The sequence below is a fragment of the Botryllus schlosseri genome, chromosome 6, assembly GCF_051294905.1.
Source record: "Botryllus schlosseri isolate E-star chromosome 6, Bs_hap1, whole genome shotgun sequence".
Classification (NCBI taxonomy): domain Eukaryota; kingdom Metazoa; phylum Chordata; class Ascidiacea; order Stolidobranchia; family Styelidae; genus Botryllus; species Botryllus schlosseri.
In genome coordinates this window covers 29,603,326-29,611,498 of record NC_137241.1, presented here as the reverse complement: position 1 = coordinate 29,611,498, position 8,173 = coordinate 29,603,326, and the positions used below count along the sequence as shown (strand labels likewise).

Here is an 8,173-nt window from a genome sequence, read left to right as displayed (position 1 = left end):
AGTAATTTCGTTAGCGATGAGTACACCCCAATCCTTGAGTTACAACCCTAAAACTTGAATCAGTGTTTGATGACATCATGAAGATATACCATGCGGACAAATGGACACCGGCCAGTGCCGGCTTTTGCGTAAATTCTGTTATGCGGTAGGCTAGATTCGAGAGGCCAGACGCTGCAGCTGCAGGTCTCTACATAAACGGTCGACTTCGATAACGAAATTACTGCCCTAATCATGAAGTGAGGACCTTGAAACTTGGTACAGTATTAGATCACATCATCCAGATATACCATACGAAAGCTTGTCACCCATATCAATATGAAACATCGTCCAAATCGACATATACCAATACCGACTTTTGCACTGAGTCAGTACTGAAAACGGATCGAAAATAACAATCTTGACTACCCAAGTGAAGCGTGAACGAGAGAATTTCTTTCTGTGTCCACACCACCTTTGAGTACACTCTGGTGATACGGAGGCGACCGAAAAAAGTCAATTGGCCACAAAGCACACGTGAAAACCCGCTTTTTCTAGAACTGCCGCTGAGAGGTTGACTAAAAAACGTTGCCCACAACAGTTTGGAACGAATGTGGCCCGTTGGCAACTCACGAATCACGAAACAGAATATCGGCGTGGTGCAACATGAGAGTGTAGTCGAGCCTCCATTAACACTATAACTTTAACTACTGCCTCGTTAGTCGTTACTACTGCGTCTCGCACTTCAACTGGCGTCGCTCTCGCTCATCAGTAGTTTTGAGAAGACCTGCATTTGTCGCCTTTATATACCAATGTTGTGTTCTAAACCCATGCAATACCTCGTCAGTTGATTTGTTTGTGTCGCTGTAATCACAAGTACCAGATCCGATGAACTCATTGAGTTATCGCGGTGCTGTTTGCACCCTAGTCTACTTCCAAGAATTGCTCAATATACCTTTGGGGCGTTTGTATATCATGCAAGTATGGTGATAACATCATTATTACGTTTGATGATATTATTGTTCATTTAAATACAATGTTTATCCTGTTTAATCAAAATATGAATACAGTTTGTAATTTGTATCCCATCGTCTGCAAACGCTATTCATGCCACACAGGGCCTCGAATCTGATATCAATTCATATCGTGTTTCCTCAGTATTTTACTCTTCATTGGTACGTCGGACTCGGTGCTCAAGACCGTGATAAATCCGATTGTTTCATTTGAAGTATGTTGATGAAGAGCAGAGTCCAGGCCAGCATATTCACTACCACTGTGTTGCCGACCTTGGAAGGAACGTTACGTCGTCTTGTTAAGGAGAACGCACGCCGTAGTGGATCTTATTTTCTAGTGCTTTGTATATATAATATATCTGTAGGCCAATAGACCTATTAGGCTATCTTTCATATCGTGCTGTAATATTGTGATGTTTTGACATAAACCATAAATCATCGACGCTGCGCTCAAAACATACAAGAATGCGATACACAGGACTCTTCTAAACGTGCTCTGGCTCAGAGTCGAAAAGGCAACCTCTCCTGTCGGGCTACCATAATCTGGAATCCGGAAAAGAAGACACTTTTTACAATTCATAAAAGTCAGATTTCCGGGCTAGAAAACTGTTGATTCTCAATTTTTACTAAAAATCCTGTTGTGTTGACGAAAATAAGGTTATCTTTTGGATTCGACTCCCGAATTAACCATGTTTTAACTATACTGATGTGGTGTTGACTAACAATAAAAAAAGTTCACGTTTCAGGTCACACACCTGAACGTCCGCATCACAGGTTTCGTGTTATTTTTGGCGTTTTTTTTTAGTTCAGCCTGTGCATTACGCTGCCTGCCAGAGCTGTAAAGAATAAGGTCCAATTTCCAAATAGGGGAACATTTTGATTTCCTGAAAATGGAGGACAAATCGAGGACAAATGATAACTCTATAGGTGTTGGCAAATTATATACACCGACTGGAACGCACTTTTTATGTTATTACAGCACCCGTCAAAAGCCCGGAGAATGGTCAGATGCAGGGTGTATAGAATGAATCTATCGAAAAAAGCAAGGAAGAGTATAACTCTAGACAGAGGCAGCTGGTATATATTAGGCTTACCATACGTCCTCTTTTAAGAGGATTTGTCCTCTTTTTTGAAAGTTTCCTCGGAGGACGCCCTTACGTCCTCTTTTTTGAGATTTTGTCCTCTTTTTTGAAAATTTAGGTCAGATTTAGAGCGAATTGCGAGTGATATGCTGCAAATTAGCACAGAAGTGACGCTCCAGCGGGTATTTCGGAATGAAAAACGGTGATTTTAGCTCTGAGCGAAAAGATGACCTTTTTTTTATTTTTAGTCATCCACCTCGCAATGTGGAGAGAAAAACGGTATTCTGACCTCTGAGCTGAAAAGATGACCTTTTCTTTCAGTCAACCGATCGCAAAGTGGGAAAAATTCACCGGTTTTTGAGAATTCTACTCCGGTTTTGGAAGTTGCAAATTTCTGAAAAAGTGTCCTCTTTTTAGATTTCCCAAACATGGTAAGCCTAGTATATATAAATGTCGCACACTGTTACTTCCGGCATTAGGCCCAGGTGCTGGATGCCATAGAGAACGAATAGTTTATCATTTCGGCATCTTTCTATCTGTTCATTGTAAACATCATATTGTGTCGCACATGAAACAAATAAACATCGACTCATGGACCGCTGGTACGTCTTTGTGGACGCCAGGTTCAAAAAAATGCAGCTTTTAATGTAGTGTAAAGCTATGGCTGATAGAGAAAGTAAACTGATGTTTCTTCAGGTCTTGATAACGGGCCGCTAATGCAGTTGGTCAATCGGTCTCTCATCCAATCATTTATATTATCATATTGTAATTTCCTGTAATATATTGTACAATCAATCAGTCTCTCACCCAATCATTTATTTTATCGTATTGTAACTTCCTGCAATATATTGTACAAGTTCATATTACTAAAGCTAAACTATAAAACAGGCCTATCCGAAACACTCGAGCTGCATGCATTATATCCAAATGAAATTGAGTGGAAGCTCCATTCTTTAATTCAAATCCAAGACCATGCTTTGACGAAGCAGCATGTCCTTCGAGAACACGCTGATTGCATCGGAAACAAAACCATCGATAGTATGAATACATCAGGAATCAGGATCAACCATAATAATTATGCCGCTTCACTTTCATCGCCTTTCCTTTCAGGCTGTAGCTGATTTGATGATTTCCCGATACTTTCGCTACAGCCTGGTTCTGAATTATATATATTTTGCTTTTTATTTATCTATCTGCGTATTATCAATGTTCATGGACCGAATAAATTCTCTCTCTCTCTCCTATGCGCTGTATTCTGCTATTTAAAATTTAGTATACAGCAGTGCACTGTACATGCCTCTTAATAAATCTACTTGTTCGAGTTCTAGGCCAAGGTCGGAGGTTTGGTTTCAAGCATAGGCTGAGGCTATGGTTGAAAGAGTACTCTAAGTTCTTTCTAATCCTTTCCGACCTGTAATTACATCGCAATGTTGTGGTGTTTTGAAATGATGAAATTATGATGTTGAACTGAACTGAACCAATCACTATCATCAACGGAACCAATAGGCCTGTCTATAATTCTATATTCTATGGAGATACCATAGCCTTTATAAGGCAGTATGGGGATCAGAAATGAGCATGGATTAGGATTAGGTTTTGAAAAAACAGGATTTGTGAAATTTTGTCGGATTTGGATCGGATTTGGATTAGACATTTTTTTTGGAACGGATTAGGATTTGGATTGGATTTACCTATTTTCTGGGATATTGAAATGTCGTGTGGCGAATGGCGACAAACTTTATTCAGATCAGATATTAATGTACTTATGGTTACTAGGTTATCTTGAATCAAGTGAATCGTTGGTTGTGAAAGAAAATTTTCGAATCCCCCCATTGCATAAATTAGTATTTTTCCTGAATTTCCAGTTGTAATCGGATTAGGATTGGACATGATGATGATGAATATGATAAAGTTATGGATTAGGATTTGGATTTGAAGGTTCGGATTTGGATTGGATTACGACATAGAAATTTCAAATCCGCTCATCTCTGATGGGGATACAGCAGACTGAGCAGAGATGAGCGGATTTGAAATTTCTATGTCCTAATCCAATCCAAATCCGAACCTTCAAATCCAAATCCTAATCCATAACTTTTTCATATGCAAGTCCATGTCCAATCCTAATCCGATTCCAACTGGAAATTCATCATCATCATCATCATTGGTTTATTAGCAATTTTATCAGTTCAATACACCACAAAAAATGCGATACAATGAAAAGACAGGAAGATGTCGAAGCGACAAGGAGTAGTCTATGGAATTTGACACCCACCTTGGCCTAGGCGATGTAAAGAGGAGGCATGCACACTGAATGAAAGTAAAGAAGATAGTATAGAACAGTGGTTCCCAACCTTTTTCGACCCATCGCCCCCTTTTCAAGGTCAACACCGATCATCGCCCCCCAAATTTTGTGCACCGATAATTCGGCATACAAACTGTAATCACCGGCGGGTTGACTAAAAAAAAAAAAAAAAAAGGTCAGCCGTTTTGACGCGTCATCGCCCCCCTATCGCCCCCTTCGCTATTTTCGCCCCCCGTCGCCCCCTTAGTCCATTTTCGCCCCCCTGTCGCCCCCTTCGTCATTTTCGCCCCCCTAGATCGCCAAATCGCCCCCTGGGGGGCGATATCGCCCACGTTGGGAACCACTGGTATAGAAAAAGAATGCGACAAGAAATAGGGCGGCATGTCATGGGAAGCGAGATCGATAGGTCAGTCGTGGTCCGGTAATCTTGAGGATTATCTGTATTTATTTAGTAGTAATTGCTTGTATTTCGACTTGAATGTGGACATGCTCGTCGACTGTCGGATGGCCGGCGGGATACTGTTCCACACATCAGGTCCGGCATATTTGATGGAGCGATGATCTTTTCGGTTAATCATATGATATTTGGACGACGTGGACGCGCGTGTGTTATACTTGTGCGCTTTTGATTCAGAGGTAAAGAAGTCATTGAAATATTCGGGGCAACGACCGCAGTGAAACTGATACATAAACTTGGCGATTTCTAGTTTCCGCATATCTTCTATGTTTAGGACGCCAAATCTCTTCAGCAGCGACTTATTGGATGGGCAGCCAGGCCCCTTTGGGGCCCTAGCTATGATTCGGAGTACTTTATGCTGTAGTTTCTGCACTGGCTTGAGTGCAGTTTTACTGGCAGCCCCCCAACAGAGGATGCCATAATGTAACTTCGATTGGATTAAGGATTTAAAGAGTATCATAAGAACCCATGCTGGCATGAAGCGCCCAAGGCTGTAGAACAGGCCGCACTTCGGTGATAACTTAGTTTCTAGGGACTGAATATGACTCTTCCAGGACATGTTCGAGTCCAGTAAAACTCCGAGATATTTGGCATTATCTGTGTTGGAAACGGGCTGACCAGTGATATTAACGGTTAGGTTATTTTTTGAATTTACTGTCAGCAAATTGCGATTTCGAGGCGTTTATGCAAAGGTAGTTCTGGGCCGTCCACTCATGGACTTTGGGCATTTGGTCCCCAGTCAGGGCATTCAGCTCTGCCGTCGAAGATGCGGAAGAGAGGAGGTTAGTATCATCAGCGAACAGTGTGGTGTTCAATGAGGAGGTTTCAAAAATGTCGTTGACATATAAGGTGAAAAGGACCGGTCCAAGTACTGAGCCCTGGGGCACACCACAGGTCATCGGGTGAGGATCGAGAGGACAAGGTGTCTGAGATCGCAACCATTTGTTGGCGTCCAGTGAGGTAACTTTTCATGAGCTCAAGTTGTGGGCCCCGAAGTCCGTAACGCGCCAATTTCGAGATGAGAATTTTATGATCTACGCAGTCAAACGCTTTTTTTAGGTCGAGAAAAATGCTACATCCCACATTTCGCTTCTCTGAGATATCATAGTACTGTTCGGCCACTGTTAGGAGGGCATGAGCGGTTTGGTCTTTCTTTCGGAAGCCAAATTTTTGAGGGGAAATGACAGACATTTTGGCGAGGAATGAGGACAGGCGGGAGAGGAGCAACTTTTCGAATACAATCCCGATGCATGGGAGAACGGATATCGGACGGTAGTTGATGACATTAGTTCTATCCCCAGCTTTGTGTACAGGGACTACTCTGGCTTTTTTTAGATAGCTTGGGTAGACTCCATTTTCTATCATGAAGTTGAAAAAATGGGCCATATATTGACCGATATGCAGGCTTATCATTTTTAAAAACCATGATGGGATTTGGTCATAGCCGTCGGCCTTGTGCGATTTCAGTTTGTGGATGGCTACTTCTACTTCGTATTTGGTCGTAGGTTCAAGCACAATTGACTGGGATATCGATCTCACCTCTGACCTGGCCGACACAGGTTTTGTAATAGAAGAAGCAATATTTGGGTCTACGTTACAAAAATATTCGTTGAAGTGATTCGCGATGGCCGCCGGGTCTGAAAGTTTGTTTCCGGTATCCGAATTCACAATTTCCGAAACAGACTTATGGCCTTTTTTTCGATGTAGGAGAGAGTTAAGTCCTGACCATGTTTTTCGAGTGTCATTTATGTGTCTGTTGAAAAATCTCTCATTGTACTTTGCTTTTGCCTTGGAAATGAGATGCACGGTGCGATTCCTGAAACGTCGAAATCTTTCTCGTTCATGTTCTGGGCAGTTCTTGGTGTCTATTCGGTTATGCCACCGGTTACGTTTACGGATAAGTTGAATCAGCTTTGTGGTCATCCACGGATTTCGCTTCAATTTTCTTTGACTTCTCGAAAGGCGCTGTAGAGGTGCAAATTGTTCCAGCAGTGATTTGATAGCAGACATAAACTCTACAAATTTACTCTACTACTCTACAAAGTTGTTTACCGAGATGTGGGGGATGGCTGATGTTTTAAATTGATTGAATGCGGCATCATCGAGCGCTTCTTCGTCCACTAACTCTCGTCGTCTGCAGAGGTGATATGTTTCGGGGGGGGTGTCCTTTGTTGTTCTTGTGATAGAAAACCAATATGGTATTGCTTTTGAATCTGTTTAAATCCCTTTAGTGTGCCGATAACTCTTGAAAAGAGGCACCCGAAAAGTCTTCGAGTTTAATAAATATACTGCTACAATGGATGTTGTATTGAAAACCAATATGGTTGTGGTCACTGATATTTGCCGAAATGACAAATGGAATGATTTCCATGTCGCAATGGAGGGATTCGAAAATTTTCTTTCTCAACCAACGATTCACTTGATTCAAGATAACTTAGTAACCATAAGTATAACTGATCTGAATAAAGTTTGTCGCCATTCGCCACACGACATTTCAATCTCCCAGAAAATAGGTAAATCCAATCCAAATCCTAATCCGTTCTGAAAAAAAAGTCTAATCCAAATCCAATCCAAATCCGACAAAATTTCACAAATCCTGTTTTTTCAAAACCTAATCCTAATCCATGCTCATCTCTGGGATACAGCGATAACCGGATACCTTGTACCGCTAGATTTAAACTCTACAAATCTTGCACGGATGAGTGACCCGAACCCAATTCGACGAAGTGACATGCCAGATTATGTATAAGAATTTCTAAAGACTCTTTTCCGGACGATTTTACATTGTTCGGCACTCACGATTAAATGTCGAATATAATAAATTGTGGTGATTTAACACTAAACTTTTCGATCAAATCTTGCTTTACGCCATGCATCGATAAAATAATGATTCATCTCGTCCAGTTCGATTTGTAAATGTGACAAGACTCGGACTCGAATTGTTTTGAAACTGGATTATAGGTTCAGTTTCGAGTTCCCCATTAGTGAGTCAATCAGTTGACTTTTAGGCAGATTTGGCCAAAGGTTAAGGTAATCAACGTTGGCACTCAACTAGATGTAATAGAATTAGCGTTAACTTATATATAATTCCAGAAAGTTGTCTCTAGCGAAATGTCGGTAGTCTGACATTATTATAATTTATGAATTGTTTCATATGATCTTAGTTTCATTTTAAAATATTTTCTGCTTTTCCTGAAAATGTTATCGTGCGAAACGAGCCAATCTTGGTGTAGAAATTTACCATTCTCATGCTTACGAGAATGTCCTCTCATTTGACTTGAATGGAACTTGATTTTCGTGGTATTTCTTCTGCTTCTATGGTAGCCTGGTAGGAGCCTAGGAG

General features: G+C 41.2%; 1 protein-coding gene across 1 annotated transcript in view; it reads left to right on the top strand.

Annotated features, from left to right (window-relative positions):
* Positions 1-8,173, top strand: part of LOC145440646 (proline-, glutamic acid- and leucine-rich protein 1-like) — a 225,957-nt gene that overhangs the window by 44,362 nt on the left and 173,422 nt on the right. The window lies entirely within an intron of this gene.